Below are 17,442 nucleotides of genomic sequence, written 5' to 3' on the forward strand. Positions count from 1 at the left end.
TGATCTCTGCTCACTGCAACCTCTGCCTCTTGGGTTCAAGCTATTCTCCTGCCTCAGCCCCCCAAGTAGCTGGGGCTACAGGCACGCACCACCATGCCCAGCTAATTTTTGTATTTTTAGTAGAGACAGAGTTTCACCATGTTGGCCAGGATGGTCTTGATCTCTTGACCTCATGATCTGCCTGCCTCAGCCTCCCAAAGTGTTGAGATTACAGGTGTGAGCCACCGCACCCAGCCGCTCATTTTTAAATTGGATTATTTGTTGGTTTTCTTTTGCTACTGAGTTGTTTGAACTCCTTATATAGCTTGGTTATTAATCTCTTCCCTATGGAGAGTTTGCAAATGTTTTCTCCCATTCTGTGGGTTGTCTCTTCACTTTGTTGATTGTTTTCCTTGCTGTGCAGAAGCTTTCTATCTTGGTATAGTTTCACCTGCCTGTATTTGCTTTTGTTGCCTATGCTTTTGAGCTCTTACTCCAGAATCTTTGCAGAAACCAGTGTCTTGAAGCATTTCCCCAGTCTTTTCTTTAAGTAGTTTCCTAGTTTCAGGTCTTAGATTTAAATCTTTAATCTATCTTGATTTGATTTTTGTGTATGGTGAGAGATAGAGGCCCACTTTCATATGGATATCTAGTTTTCCCAGCACCATTTACTGAAAAGACTGTCCTTTCCCCATTGTATGTTCTTGGCACCTTTGTCAAAGGTGAGATGACTATAAATGTAAATGTATGGATTTGTATCTGGGTTATTTATTCTCTTCCATTGATCTGCGTAACTGTTTTTATGCTGGTGCCATGCTGATTTTGTTACTACAGGTTTATAGTACATTTTGGAGTCAGGATGTACTTAGTCAGGGTGTACTTACTCAGGATGGCTTTGGCTATTCAGGGTCTTTTGCGATTCCCTATACATTTTAGGTATTTTTTGATTTTCTGAAGAATGCCATAGTATTTTGATTGGAACTGCATTGAATCTGTAAATTGCTTTGGGTAGTATGGACATTTTAACAATATTAATTATTCCAACAAACGAGCATAGAGAATTGTTCCACTTTATGGCGTCCTCTTCAACTTCTTTCATCAGTGTTTTATAGTTTTCATAGAGATCTTTCGCTTCTTTGGTTAATTTCTAAGTATTTAATTTTATTTGAGGCTACTGTAAATGGGATTACTCTTTTATTTCTTTTTTAGATGGTTCACTGTTGGTGTATATAAGTGTTACTAATTTTTGTATGTTGATTTTGTAGTCTGCAACTTTACTGAATTTATCAGGTCTTAGTTTTTTGGTGAAGTCTTTAACTTTTTCTAAGTATGGCATCATGTCATCTGCAAACAAGGCTAATTTGACTTCTTTTTTTTTATTTCTTCTTAAAAAAAATGGAATGCATATGCAGAATGTGTAGGTTTGTTACATAGGTATACCTGTGCTGTGGTGGTTTGCTGCACCTATTGACCCCCCTTCAAAGTTACTTCCCCTCACCCCCATTCCCAACAGGTCCTGGTGTGTTTTGTTCCCCTCTTTTTGCCCATGTGTTCTCAATGTTCAACTCCCATTTATGAGTGAGAAAATGCAGTGTTTGGTTTTCTGTTGCTGTGTTAGACTTTGCTGAGGATGATGGCTTCCAGTTTCATCCACGTCCCTGCAAAGGACATAAACTCATTCCTTTGTATGGCTACATAGTATTCCATCATGTGTATGTGCTACATTTTCTTTATCCAGTCTATCATTGATGGGCATTTGGGTTGGTTTCATGTCTTTGCTATTGTAAATAGTGCTGGAATAAGTATATATGTGCATGTATCTTTATAGTAGAATTATTTATATTTCTTTGGGCACATACCCAGTAATGGAATTGCTGGGTCAAATGGTATTTCTGGTTCTAGATCCTTCAGGAATCACCATACTGTCTTCCACAAAGGTTGAACTAATTTGCACTCCCACCAACACTGTAAAAGCATTCCTATTTCTCCACAGCCTTACCAGCATCTATTGTTTCCTGACTTTTTAATAATCTCCATTCTAACTGGCGTGAGATGATATCTCATTGTGGTTTTGATTGCATTTCTCCGATGATCAGTGATGTTGAATTTTTCTTCATGTTTCTTGGCCATGTAAATGTCTTCTTTTGAGAAGTGTCTATTCATACCCTTTGCCCATGGTTTGATGGGGTTGTTTCTTTCTTGAAAATTTGTTTAAGTTCCTTATAAATTCTGGATATTAGATCTTTGCCAGGCAGATAGATTGCAAAAATTTTCTCCCGCTCTGTAGATTGACTGTTCACTCTGATGATAGTTTCTTTTGCTGTGCGGAAGCTCTTTAGTGTAATTAGATCCCATTTTTCAGTTTTGGCTTTTGTTGCAATTGCTTTTGGCATTTTAGTCATGAAGTCTTTGCCCATGCCTCTGTCCTGAATTGTATTGCCTAGGTTTTCTTCTAGGATTTTTATGGTTTGGGGTTTTACATTTTAGTCTTTAATCTATCTTGAGTTAATTTCTATATAAGGTGTAAGTAAGGGGCCCAGTTTCAGTTATCTGCATATGGTTAGCCAGTTTTCCCACCACCATTTATTGGATAGGAGATCCTTTCCCCATTGCTTGTTTTTGTCAGGTTTGTCAAAGATCGGATAGCTGTGGATGTGTGATGCTATTTCTGAGGTCTCTGTTCTGTCCATTGGTCTATACATCTGTTTTGGTACCAGTACCATGCTGCTTTGGTTACTGTAGCCTTTTAGTATAGTTTGAAGTCAGGTAGCATGATGCCTCCAGCTTTGTTCCTTTTTTTCTCTTGTCTAATTGCTCTGGCCAGGACTTCCAGGATTATGTTGAACAAAAGTGGTAAAAGTGGGCATCCTTGTTTTGGTCCAGATCTTAGAGGAGAGACTTTCAATTTTTCCTCATTCACTATGACGCTAGCTATGAGTATGCCACACATGGCCTTTATTATGATTTTGTAAACATTTTAATTGGATTTATTTCATTGGAAAAAGAAACAGGATGACTCAAAATATAAGCAGGCAACTGTGGAAATGAATTTTTTAAAATCTGCAATTATTAAAAACCTAAATACTCTTTTAAGGATTTTATCATATAGAGATCTAAGAAAGGGCACAGCTTTAAAATACTTCTAATAGATATATTAAGGTGCATTTTCATCCTCCTCTTTTTTGTTGTTTTTTTAATTTTTCCTTTAAGCCTTCATTTTTTGTTTCAAAATGTACAATTAAGTTGTTAATGACTATAGTCACCCTGTTGTATTATCAAATAGTAGGTATTGTTAATTATCTCTAACTATTTTTGTACCCATTAACCATCCCCACCTTCCCACAGAACACCCCCCACATACTATCTTTCCAGCCTCTGGCAACCATCCTTGTACTCTCTATACCCATTAGTTCAATTGTTTTGATTTTTAGGTCCCATAAATAAGCAAGAATATATGATGCTTGTCTTTCTGTTCCTGGCTTATTTCACTTAACATGATGATCTCCACTTCGATCCATGTTGTTGCAAATCACAGGATCTCACTGTTTTTTATGGCTGAATAGTACTCCATTGTGTACATATGTTCTGTATTTTCTTTATCCATTCATCTGTTGATGAACACTTAGGTTGCTTCCAAATCTTAGCTATTGTAAACAGTGCTGCAACAAACATAGCAATGCAGATATCTCTTTAATATACTGATTTTCTTCCTTTTGAGTATACACCCAAAAGTAGGATTTCTGGATCATATGATAACTCTATTTTTAATTTTTTGAGGAACCTCCCAACTGTTCTCCATAATGATTTTACTGATTTTCATTCCCACCAACAGTATGTAAGGGTTCCCTTTTCTCCACATCTATGCCAGCATGTTATTGCCTGTCCTTTGAATATAAGCCATTTTAACTGGAGTAAGATGATATCTCATTGTAGTTTTGCTTTGCATTACTCTGATGATCAATGATGTTGAGCACCTTTTCCTATGCCGGTTTGCCACTTGTATGTCTTCTTTTGAGAATATCTATTCAAATCTTCTGCCCAGTTTTAAAATCAGATTATTAGACTTTATCCTATAGAGTTATTTGAGCTCCTCATATATTTTATTATTAATCCCTTGTCAGATGGATAGTTTGCAAATATTTTCTCTGACTCTGTGGGTTGTCCCTTTACCTCATTAGTTGTTTCCTTTGCTGTGCAGAAGCTTTTTAACTTGATGTGATCCCATTTGTCCATTACTGCTTTGGATACCTGTGTTTATGGGGTACTACTCTAGAAATTTTTGCCCAGACCAATGTCCTGGAGATTTTTCCCAATGTTTTATGGTATTAGTTTCATAGTTTGAGGTATTAGATTTAAGTCTTTAATCCGTGTGTGTGTGTGTGTGTGTGTGTGTGTGCGCGCGCGCGTGTATGTGGCAAGAGATAGGGGTCTACTTTCATTCTTCTGCATATGAATATCCAGTTTTGTGAGCACCATATATTAAAGAGATTTTCTTTTTCCCCCAATGCATGTTCTTGACATTTTTGTCAAAAATGAGTTCATCCTAGTTGTCTGGATGTATTTCTGGATTCTGGAGTCTGTTCCATTGGTCTATGTGTCTGTTTTTATGCCAGTTTCATGTTTTGCTTATTATAGCTCACCAGTATAATGTGAAGTCAGGTAGTGTGACTCCTCCAGTTTTGCTATTTTGCTTAGGATAGCTTTGACTATTCTGGGTCTTTTGAGGTTCCATATAAATTTTAGGATTTTCTTTTCTATTTGTGTGAAGATTGTCATTAATATTTTGGTAGTGATTGCATGGCTATGGGTATGTCATGTATAGCTTTTATTATATTGAGGTATGTTCCTTCTCAACCCAGTTTTTTTTATCCTTTTATTATGAAGAGATGTTGGATTGTATAACTTTTTCAGCATCAATTGAAATTATCATATGGTTTTTATTCTTCATTTATTGATATGATGTATCACATTGATTGGTTTGCATATGTTGAACTATGCTTGCATCCTAGGGAAAAAATCCCATTTGGTCATGATGAATAATCTTTCTAATATATTGTTGAATTTGCTTTGCCAGTATTTGGCAGTGTGGGGAAGGCAGATTTCTCCATTAACATTCATCAGAGATATTGGCCTGTAGCTTTCTTTTTTCGATGTGTCTTTGTCTGTTTTTGGTGACAGGGTCATACTGGCATTGTAGAACAAGTTTGGAAGTGTTCCTTCATCCTCTATTTTTCAAAATAGTTTGAGTAGGATTCTTTAAATATGCAGTAGAATTCAGCAGTGAAGCCATTGGGTCCCAGGCTTTTCTTTACAGGGAGACTTTTTATTATGGCTTCAACCTTGCTGCTTGTTATTGGTCTGTTCAGGTTTTGGATTTCTTCCTGGTTCAATCTTGTTAGGTTGTGTGTGTCTTGGAATTTGTCAATTTCTTCTATATGTTCTAATTTTTGGCATATAGTTGCTCACAGCAGCCACTAATGATTTTTTGTCCAGTATCAGTTGTAATGTCTTCTTTCTCATTTCTTATTTTATTTATTTATATCTTCTCTCTTTTTTTCTTAGCATGGCTAAAGATGTATTGATTTAACTTTTCAAAAAAATCAACTTTTTCTTAATCTTTAGTATTGTTTTATTCATTTCAATTTCATTTATTTCTTCTCCAACCTTTATTATTTTTTTCCCTTGCTACTTTTTGGTTTGGATTGCTCTTGCTTTTCTAGTTTTTTGAAATGCATCATTAAATTGCTTATTTGGAACTTTCTCTCTTTTTTTATATAGGCATTTATAGCTATAAATTTTCCTCTTAGTACAGCTTTTGCTATATCCCATAGGTTGTCATATGTTGTGTTTGCATTATTATTTATTTCAATAAATTTTTTGATTTTCTTCTTAATTTCTACATTCACTGGTCATTCAGGAGCATATTGTTTAATTTCCATGTATCTGTATGGTTTCCATAATTCCTCTTGTTAGTAATTTCTAGTTTTATTCCATTGTGGTAAGAAAAGATACTTGACATTATTTCAATTTTTTTGAATGTTTTGAGACTTGTTTTGTGACTTAACCTATGGTCTATCCTTGAGAATGATCCATGTGCTAAGAAAAAGAATGTGTATTCTGTAGCTATTGGATGAAATGTTCTATAAATATCTAGTAGGTTCATTTGCTTTATAGTGCAGATTAAGTCTGATGTTTCTTCATTGATTTTCTGTCCAATGCTGAAAGTGGGATGTTGAAGTCTCCAGCTATTATTGTTTTGGGGTCTATCTCTCTCTTTAGCTCTAATAAATTTGCTTTATGTGTCTGGGTGCTCCAGTATTAGGTGAATATATATTTAAAATTGTTATGTCCTCTTGCCTAATGGACCCCTTTGTCATTATACAGTGACCTTCTTTGTATCTTACAGGTTTGTTTTGAAATCTATTTTGTCTGGTGGAAGTATAGCTATTCCTGCTCTTTTTTGGGTTCCATTAGCATAGATTTTTTTCCTATCCTTTTATTTTCAGTCTGTGTGTGTCTTTATAAGTGAAGTGTGTTTCTTATAGGCAGCAGATCAATGAGTCTTGTTTTTCATCTATTCAGCCACTCTGTGTCTTCTGACTGGAGAGTTTAGTTCATTTACATTCAATATTGCTATTGATAAGTAAGGAGGTACTCCTGCCATTTTGTTATTCATTTTCTGGTTGTTTTATGGTGTTCTCTTCCTTCTTTTTTTCCCTCCTGTCTTCTTTTAATAAAGGTGATGTTTTTCTGCTGATATGATTTAGTTTCCTCCTTTTGGTTTTTTGTGTATCCATTGTATGTTTTTCAGTTTGCGGTTACCACAAGGCTTGCAGATACTATCTTATAACCCATTATTTTAACCTAATAACAACTTAACATTGTTTGCATAAACAAACAGGCAAAACAAAAATTAACAAAAACTCTATCCTTAACTTCATCCCCCATTTTTAACTTTCTGTTGTTTCTATTCACATTTTTGTACTGTCTATATCTTAAAAATTTGTTGCAGTTATTACATTTTATTGGTTCATTATTTAGTCTCTGTACTTAGGATAAGAGTAGTTTATGCAACACAGTTACAGTGTTATAATATTCTGTGCTTTTCTGTGTACTCACTGTTGCCAGTGAGTTTTGTACCTTCATGTGATTGCTTATTGTTCATTGACATCCTTTTCTTTCTGATTGAGGTACTCCTTTTAGCATTTCTTGTAGGCCAAGTGTTGATGAACTATTTCAGCTTTTGTTTGTCTGGGAAAGTTGTTATTTTTCCTTTATGTTTGAAGGATATATTCACTTGATATACTATTCTAAGAAATATGTTTTTTCCTTCTGCACTTTAAATATGCCGTGCCACTCTCTCCTGGCCTGTAAGATTTCCACTGAAAAGTCTGCTGCCAGGTGTATTGAAGCTCCACTGTTGTTTCTGTTCTCTTGCTGCTTTTATGATTCTCTCTTTATCCTTGATCTTTGGAAGTAAGATTATTAAATGCCTTGAGGTAGCCTTCTTTGGGTTAAATATGTTTGATGTTCTATAACCTTTTACTTTCACATTGATATCTTCCTCTATGTTTGGGAAGTTCTTTTGTATTATCCCTTTGAATAAATTTTCTACCCCATCTCTTTCTCTACTTCCTCTTTAAGGCCAATAACTCTTAGATTTGTCCTTTTGAGGCTATTTTATAGATCCTATAGGCACACTTCATTGTATTTATTCTTTTTTCTTTTGTCTCTTCTGACTGTGTATTTTCAAATAGCCTGTATCCACACTCACTAATTCTTTCTTCTGCTTGATCAATTCTGCTATTGAAAGATTCTGATGCATTCTTCAGTATGCCAGTTGCATTTTTCAGCTCTAGAATTTCTGTGTGATTCTTTTTATTTCAATCTCTTTATTAAATTTATCTGATAGGATTTTGAATTCCTTCTCTGTTGCCTTGAATTTCTTTGAGTTTCCGCAACACAACTATTTTGAATTCTCTGTCCGAAAGGTCACATATCTGTTTCTCTAAATTGGTCCCTGATGACTTATTTAATTATTTGGCAAGGTCATATCTTCCTGGATGATGTAAATGCTAGTAGATGTTCATCAGTGTCTAGATACTGAAGAGTTAGGTATTTATTGTAGTCTTCACTGGGTAGGCTTGTTTGTACCAGTCCTTGGGAAGGCTCTCCATATATTTGGAAGGACTTGGGAGTTGTGATCTAAGGTGTATCTGCTTTAGGGAGCACTCCAAGCCCAGTAATACTGTGGTTCTTGCAGACTCATAGAGGTACCACCTTGATGGTCTTGGACAAGATCCAGGAGAATTATCTGGATTACCACGCAGAGACTCTTGTTCTCTTCCCTTACTTTCTCCCAAACATACAGAGTCTCTCTCTCTCTCCTGAGCCACCCTTCTAGGGGTGGAGTGACACAAGCACCTCTGTGGCCACCACCACTATGACTGTTCTGAGTCAGACCTAAAGCCCACACAGTACTCAGTCTCACCCCAGGCCTGCTGTAACCACTCCCTGGCTACTGCCAGCATTCACTCAAGGCCCTGGGGCTCTACAGTCAGCAGGTAGTAAAGCCAGCCAGGCCTGTGTCCTTCCTTTCAGGGCAGGAAGCTCCCCCCCAAAGTCCTGGGTAGGTCCAGAGGCGCTATCCAGGAGTCAGGGACTAGAGTGAAAAACCCTGGAAGTCTACCTAATGTTCTGTTGCACTGTGGCTGAGCTGACACTCAAACTGCAAGACACAGTCCTTCCCACAGGCAGAGAAGACTTACCCTGTAGCCACCACCACCGCAGGCCACAGTAAGCTCTGCCAGACTACCACCGATGTTTCCTGGTTTGTAAGGGCTCTTCAATCAGCTAGTGGTGGACGCTGCCTGATCTGGGAATCACACTTCAGGGCAGTGAGATCACTGCTGGCCCAGGACTGGTCCAGAAATGCTGTCCATGAGTCAACTTCTGGAATGAGGGACTCTAAGGGCCTACTTGCTGATCTCTCCCACTGTGGCTGTGCTGGTACCTAAGGTGCAAGACAAAGTCCCCTTTACTTTTCCCTCTGCTTTTCTCAAGCAGAAGGAATCTTACCCCATAGCCACCACAGCTGGGAATGTGCTGAGTCTCACCTGAAACCAGCAAGTCTCAGAGGCTCACCCAAGGCCCTCAATGTAGTACCTGGGTATTGCTGCTGGTTACTCAGGGCCTAAAGGCTCTTCAGCTAACAGATGATGAATGCTGCCAGAACTGGTTCCTTCCCTTCAAGGCAGCAGGTTCCCTTCTGGCCCAGGGTGTGTCTAGAAATGTCCAAAAGTTAGAGCCTGGAATGGAAGCCTCACAGATCTGAGCAGTGCCCTATCCTGCTGTGGCTGAGCTGGTATCCAATATGCAAAGCAAAGTTCTCCCTATGCTTCCCTCTCCTCTCCTCAAGCAGAAGGAAGGGGTCTCTTTTGGAGCCATGAGCTGTGCAGCCTGGCGTTAGGGAAGAGGCGATGCCAGCACTCCCTTAGCCACCACAGCTGGTATCTCAGTAGGTTGTGTGCCCCTGCCCCAAGTCCACTGTCTATGGGCCTAGTTCAGCATTAGGACTTGCCTAAGAGTTGCGGTCCTTGTGGCCTAGACAGCCTTTTCAAGTTTACTTAGAGACTGGGAGCACTGTAGCTTTCTGCAGCGAGGTTTGCAGGAACTCAAGTTCCGACCCCTGGGGTTAGCAATACGCCTGGCTTCGGCTGGTCTAAAGGCTTCCTCCGTGAGCGGGCGTCAGCTGAGTGTAGTCTAGTTACTCTTTCTGTTCTAACAAGACACCACTGAGTTCAGTGCTCACAATTGCTGTGCTCTCCCTCCCCAACACGCAGAGACGCTGTCCGCACCAAGCTACCACTGAGGGGGTGGAGGAGGGGAGCAATTCAAGACTGTTTTTTCTACCCATTTTTCCCATCTCTTTGGTGCTTCTTTCAGCAATATGAAGTTAAAACCAGGTACCATGAGGGATCCCCTGAAATTTGGCTTTTATGAAGGTGTTTTTTTCTATGTTGGTATCTTTGCAGGGGGGACAATCAGTGGCGCCTTCTATTCTGCCATTCTGTTCTACCTCTGCCTTTATTATTTCAGGGTATGTTGAACTACGATTTTAATTGTCATGTAGCGTTCCATCATATGGACTTGCCAGAGCGTATTTAACCAATCCTTAATCACCAGTTATTTAAGTTGTTTTTAGTTTTTCACTACTATAAATAACAAGTCAGTGAATATCATTGCATATACATCTTTGTAAACATCACTGATTATTTAAGGCCACTGAGTCATTAATCAGTCAGGTTTTTAGGTCCTAAAGGCAGAGAGTGTGTTCCTTGCTCCAGGTCTTTAGTAAGAACACATTTCGTAACTACAGGGTCTAAAGTAGTATTAGATACCTATATTTAATAAAAATTGGTACCTGGATTTTGAGTAATTTATATTTATTTAAATTTAAATAAATCACAGAAGCTTATATTTATAATTGTTTTCTATCTTCTTTCCTTCAATTTTCATTTCTCTGAACTGTCATTGTTGATGTTAGGTTCCAAGTCAAAAAAAAAAAAAACTATTTGCTTAATCATTGTATTTCTATTGTCTTCCTCCATCTTTTACCCAAAGCAGACAAGAGTTACTTCTTACTCTTTTCAGCCAATTCTCATATTTTTTTCCTGGTTGAGAAAGCTTTGTGCCAGGGTCAAGGAGGGGATGACTGCTTCCAGGTGACACATCACCTTTCTTAACTCCCCATGCCACTTTTTTGATTTGCACCAAATGGAACCCCAGAAATCTGAGATTAGTACAAATTTTAATCCCTTTACATTGAGAATCTTGGCCTTACCTTTTTTAATCATGATATATACTGTCTAACTCTTATTTATTAGAACAACATAGTGCTTTTTACCCTGTGTGCCTCATAGATTTCACATTTTGACATAGACCTTATATAACCAATATGAGTTGCTCCACAAAGTTGTGGTGAAATAGTCATATCTCTTAATATTTAAATTAAATGTTCAAATACCAATCTAGTACGTGAGAAAAAAGGTCGGTATCTTCCTCTAGGCTGCCTCTGTACCCCTGAATCTTCTAAAACCTAGAGACTTATGGAGCCCAGGTCTAAGCAAGACCAGTCTGGTATTTGATCTACTACTGTCCTTACTTCCCGCTGCCTCATGGTGTTGCTGTTGGAGGCGGCTCCTCCCCCTTCTCACTGAATTTACAGGTAGTTAGCTCCTAGTCTCCTGCACTTTCAGTCCCACACACAGCCTTCCCAGGGTGCTAACCACTCCTGGGACTCCGGGCCAAAACCAGGTCTGACGTCACCTCCCCACTCTTCCTGGAGGTAGACTGTATCCAATCCCTTGCCTGAGAACAAACATTCCCAAAGGTTAAGCTTTTTTTTCCTTTTCAACATTCAAGATATAAGAGGTCTGATTTCAGCTCCTTTCCACAGGCAGAGGGTCCTTTTCTGCCCCTTCCTGCTGAATAAAAACCTCTCCGGACTCTTGCACAAAGGTCCCAGCATTTCCTGCCTCTGACCCTGCAAGTACTGCTCTTGTAAATAAAGCTGTTTTCAGGGGTTCTGCAGAACCTGACACTTACTCCTGTCTAGGAGGACAGTGAAGGCTTTCCATTTTTCTGCTACCACTTCGAAAGAAGAAGAAGGCAACACTTTGATATCTAGGAAGGCAACATTTTTTTTTTTTGCTACTACTTTGAAAGAAGAGGAAGGCAACATTTTGATTTCATTTTCCGATAAAGTTTAACTCAAATATTATCCACTAAAACATAAGCTATGACATACGATAAAATGAAGCCACTAACTCTGTTTCTTGTACACTTTGGATTTCCCCAAAAAATATTCATTTAGAAGCACAGGCTGTGAATTATTCCGATTACTGTGGATTGTTCAGGTTGCTGCTTCACACCTCAGTTACCCAGGAAGATGTAAAGAAGAGGGTGTCAAATTTGCCAGCCTTGCAGGGCACTGCCGAGCTTCCCAGGAGACAAGACATCTACACTTAAAGTAGACTTTTCCCAAAAGCAGAGAGTGTCACCTGCCACACGCAAGCCGAGAACAAGACACGCTGTGGTGTGATGGCACAGACAGGTCACATGGGTTGAGATGGAGACAGAGACCTTCAAGACGTTTGATCTTGTTTGGGCTTAAACAAATATATGATTTAGACAAAGGAAAGATTCATAAATTTCAGTGGGAGAGCAGCACTAAAAATGTGGCGGGCAAAAATGAGCGAGCCATCTTAGAGACAGTAAGAGGCCTGGGCCAGCTGGAACACATGTTCGACCTAGGAGAACACTAGAAAATACGGTAAGAAAACAGCATGGAAACAAACTGTACAGAGCTATAAGTGCCAAGTTTTGTTTTGTTTTGTTTTAATAGAATTTTATACTTTAGGCTATGAGAACTAGTTGAAGAATAATCTTCTTTATTGAGTCCACACTGCATTCCAGAATCTGGGCACATACATTATCACATAGAATCCAGATCACAGCCTACAAACACTATGCACTGAGTGTTATTATCCTCATGATGCTGTTTCTGGATTTCAATGATTATTTCTTTTCGACCAAAGCAAAAATTAACTTCCACGAAAATCTCTCATAAATTTGGGATAAATTAGATATGAGATTCCCTAGTAATACCCAAAAGGTAATCTGTCTCACAGCTATATTGTAGGAAAAAATAGAAAAGAAAATTAAAGAACAAAAGGTCACCTGTCACTAATCAATTTTAGTTTGATATTGATATATCTTCTCTCACTCTTTCTCTGTCTCTCTGTCTGTGTCTCTGTCTCTCTCCCTCTCTCTCTCTCTCTCTCTCTCTCACACACACACACACACACACACACACAAACACACACACACACTTCTGTTTCTCAGATTTCTCTTTCAAGACTATTGAGAAATTTCCAAGAATGTTGGAATCCTTTTTTTTTTTTTCTTTTGAGATGGAGTCTCACTCTGTCACCCAAGCTGGAGTGCAGTGGCATGATCTTGACTCACTGCAACCTCCGCCTCCCAGTTTCAGGTAATTCTCCTGCCTCAGCCTCCTGAGTAGCTGGGATTACAGGAGTGTGCCACCATGCCCAGCTAATTTTTGTGTTTTTTTTTAGTAGAGATGCGATTTCACCATGTTGATCAGGCTGGTCTCGAACTCCTGACCTCATGATCCACCCACCTCGGCCTCCCAAAGTGCTGGGATTACAGGTGTGAGCCGCCACACCCGGCTGAATGTTGGAATCTTTTTAAAGAGAAAGGTGAATGAGCAGAGGTGAGACACAGAGATTTACTATCACTCAAATATACACTCCCAGAAGCCAGTGCCTTCTCATGAAGAGGTGTTGGGATCGAATGTAACACTGTTTAGGCCATCCCTCTGGTGAACACGCTCAAATCTCTTCTTAAAACAGATTCAGTTCCTTTCCCAGAACAGTATCACTTCTGTGCAATACAGTTAAACATGATCACAGGCCTGAATATCTGCAGATTCAGCCTCTCCACATCAGTAATCTTCACCCTCTGCATTGTACTATATAATTTGAGAAAAACCGACATGCTGTGTATAACATTTAAAATCTTCTCTTTTGTTATTGATTTTAATTGAGCTTCCCTCTAGCCAATAAGCAACACAAACCCCAAAGTGACTGACAGTAATCGGGGAGGCACAGGAGGCAGCTGGACGGCTGAGATCTCCATTACCTGGAGAGGAAAGTGAAAGCTCGGTGATTAATTTAAAGACTTTTTTTATGTGGAGGGAAAGACAAGCAAAAAATAAATCCATTAGTGAAAGAATTCTTAGCAGCACACCTGATGAGCTTGGGCACCTTCAAGGCCCATCTACTTCACAGCTCATATAAATATTCATAAGCACACAAAGCAAACACATCAACCAGCTTCAAAGCAGGAGCTCTGCACTTCAAATGAGTCTAAGGAACCAAAAGGCACAGGGGTAGAAAATTACTCTCTGATTTTTACTATCAGTACTCATATTCGTCCAATCAGCCATCTCACCACCCCATGCCACAGTGGATAACAAGACAAACGCTTGATCAGAACCACCCATGAATTATATAAACGTAAACTCCAGGATGTCATTCAGAATTCAAACAAATAAGAAATCAGGTGGAAGTTGTCACAAAGAATTTCACAACAATCAATAGTATTCATGTCTAAAAAGAGGACGTTCAGTGGCGGCTCCTGGAGGAGAATATAGTTCTCTCTCCACGTGAACTGAAGATTGAGATCTGTTATGAAAAGGCCTCAAAACAAGCACATATATCTTTGCAAATCATTCATTTGGGGCCAGGCAGGTGACTCACACCTGCAATCCCAGCATGTTGGGAGGCTGAGGTCAGACAATCGCTTGAGCCCAGGAGGTTGAGGCTGCAGTGAGCCATGACCACACCACTGTACTCCAGCCAGGATGACAGGGATGTGTGTGTGTGTGTGTGTGTGTGTGTGTGAGAGAGAGAGAGAGAGACAGATCGTATCTATCTCCATCTCCATTTCTTTTTATATCTCTCTTTCAAAATAAAGTTGATAGCTCTCTTCCTTGTTGTCATGGTTAATTTTATGTCAACTTGACTGAGCCATGGAGTGCCCAGACATTTGGACAAACATTATTCTGATCCTGTCTCAAAAAAAAATGTTCATTTGTTGTCATTTTTGTCACTTTTATTACAAGTCCTTCAAAGTGTTCTACCCTGTTCAAGCCAAGTATCCAGGAGTGAAGTAGTGCCCGGGCAGAGGAGGATGACGTATAAGCCAAGGTGAGCTGGGCTCATGGGCCACCATGTTCCAACCACCACCAGACCCTGCCCAGAGGCCTGAGCTGAGCAGGGATGGGTGCCGGTGGGGAGGGACTGCTAGGCTCTAAAGGGGGTAGGGGCAGCCCGTCCTGCATGCTTGTAGAGGACCCACATTTTCCAACCCGCTCCTCCCCACACTTCACTCTCTGTTTTCTAAGTTTTAGTCAAAGCTAGTAATCTCTAGTGAAAGTCACAATAACTCTTCCCCTTTTAGAGGGTGGCTTTCAACATTCAGACCACCTTCATCCTGACCTGTAACCAGAGGAATATTCAACATCCTTAAAAGCTGCCATAGAGGCTCTGAACCATCAGCAAGGAGGGGTCACCCATACCCTAGCCCAGTGCCCCAACCATGACCTTGCATGAGGACGAAGTCCCCTGAATTGACCCCAGACTCTGGGCCTCTCAGGACGCAGGCCACCATTGGCCCCTTTAAATTATGCAAAACTCTGCCTGGCCAGGTGTGTTGGTTTGTACTTGACTAGTGTATCCTATTTCCCATTTTTCATCTCTTCTTTATTAGATGATCTTTAGCTTATTTTGTTGCTTGTTTTTCCACTCTTTTTCTTCTCTCTTCGAATTCAGGACCAAGAAATAAAAGCACTAATCAGTAACAAGAACAGGTCATGCACAAAGAGACGATGCCGGTGCCTCCCTCAGTTGAATGTTGAGGTGGGATAAGTCTGATGTGTTTGTGGGCACTGAAACAGAAGTAGGAACCCAAGACCCAAAGGACCAAATGCTGTGACAATGCAGGAATGGCAGTGAGTGCTTATCCCAACTGGGGTGTCAAAGCCACCAAAAGGGGGGTCACAGACTCCATAACAAGAATATAGATCAAAGCAAGACACTAAAACACCCACCAGATGTGTCATTGGCAATAATCCAAAAGCTTGACAGCACTCTATATTGAGGAGGCTAGGGAAGGGGCAGGCACTCATGCACTGCTGGTGAGGATGTCAACCGGGATAGCCCCCATGGAAGGTAGCCTGAGAACACCTATCACAATCACCCACGCCTACACACTTGCAAGCAACAATTCCATTTCTGTAAAATTATCTTCCTCATGCAGGTTCACATAAAACGATATACTTAGATGATCATGCATTATAGCATTATTTACGCAGCAAAATATTGTAAACCAAATAATTATCAATACAGAATAGATTAAATAACTTGGGATACATCCATACAATGGAATACCATGCGTGGAAGAAGGAAGGAAAGGAGAGAGAGGAGGAAGCGATCCTCCTTTGGAAAGCTTCCAAGATAAGGGCAAGGTATCAAATGATATACAATATACTCTCTTTGAATGCACAGGAAGTGAGGGCATGCTGGTCATGGACATGAGCCACTCAGATCTCCTGCCATCGGAAAAGAGTTGGCAGCTCAGTTTTCCAAATCTCTCCCCACCAATATTCATGGGCAGCTTTGACTTCCAGCCTTTCCGTGGCCAGATGAAAACGTTCTCAGAGCTGTGCTGCTGAGACTCGCCCTAATCAATCTCTTCCTCCTTGTGTGCCCAGGGACCATGCCTGCCTCCCAGTCTGCAGACTCCTCTGCATTCTTGACAGGCCTTGCTAATCCCATCTCAGCCTCTGCTTCCCAGAAACCCTAACAACTGAGAGAATATGTGCATATTCATGTTTGCTGGTATATGCATAAAGAAATTCCAGAAGCTTAGCAGCGGGTGGGGGGATAGAGAAGGATACCATTAGAATAATGTATCCCTCACCCCTAATGTAGGTGAGGGGCAGTGGCGGGGTGGGGGGTGGGGAAGGATACAGCAAACCACCAACCACCATGGAATTTGTATACCTGTGTAACAATCCTGCACCATCTGCACATGTACCCCAGAACTTAAAGTATGATAATAAAACACACACACACACACATACACACACACACACACACGCACGCACGTACACACACACACACACACAAATACACACGTATACACACACACACACACACACACACAAGAAATTCCAGAAGAAAGAGACCGATGGATAGAGTGTGGGGAGGGAGGCTTTGTACTGTTCATATGTATCCACACATACAGACACACAGACATATAAGCGTATTGGGCCGTAGAACCTATTCAAAGAGTGACATAAAAATCTTAAATGCATCTAGTGAAAACAAAGAAGGAAGGCAGCACAGAAGCTGGGACACTAAGAGGAGCTCCTGATTCACTCAGAGCAGATTCCAGAACCTCACCCGGTGCCTGCAAATCAGCCCAGTGGCATGACAGCCCCGCCACCAGCACCCAGAGCCCAGGAGCACAGTGCTTGGCTGGCTCTCTCTAAAGCCTGGGTTACGGGACTGCCCTCTAGAAAGGCTTGAAAGCTTCTGGTAAACATCACTCAGTCCTCCTTCCTCAGCTCTTCTCCAGAAGAGCAATCCAAGAAAATGTCCAGCAGCACAGAGGGAAGTGGCACCGTGCTGCTCATTTACCTTCAGGAAGATCCACAGAACCGGAAAACACAGCCCAGGGGCCCCAGGACGTCTGCAGCCCTGCTGCTCAAAGCTTTTCGGCGGCATTAACATCCTTCCTACGCCACAAGTGGGGACTACAGGTCTTTCTCTTCTCTGAATTTCATTAAAAATCTCAGAGAGAGTCAAAAAA

General features: G+C 40.4%; 1 protein-coding gene across 4 annotated transcripts in view; it reads left to right on the top strand.

The window, feature by feature from the left end:
* MC2R (melanocortin 2 receptor) overlaps nt 1–17,442 on the top strand; it is a 37,171-nt gene that overhangs the window by 13,207 nt on the left and 6,522 nt on the right. The window contains exon 1 of one of the 4 annotated variants that reach the window (XM_037727850.1): nt 3,854–3,890. The exons of 2 other annotated variants lie outside the window; for them this stretch is intronic. The gene's annotated coding sequence lies outside the window, so the exon portion shown is untranslated. Of the gene's footprint in view, nt 1–3,853; nt 3,891–14,695; nt 14,775–17,442 lie in introns of those variants that run through there. One more of the 4 variants, XM_037727852.1, reaches the window with a different exon arrangement.

This window comes from Cebus imitator, unplaced genomic scaffold, assembly GCF_001604975.1.
Source record: "Cebus imitator isolate Cc_AM_T3 unplaced genomic scaffold, Cebus_imitator-1.0 Scaffold242, whole genome shotgun sequence".
Lineage (NCBI taxonomy): Eukaryota > Metazoa > Chordata > Mammalia > Primates > Cebidae > Cebus > Cebus imitator.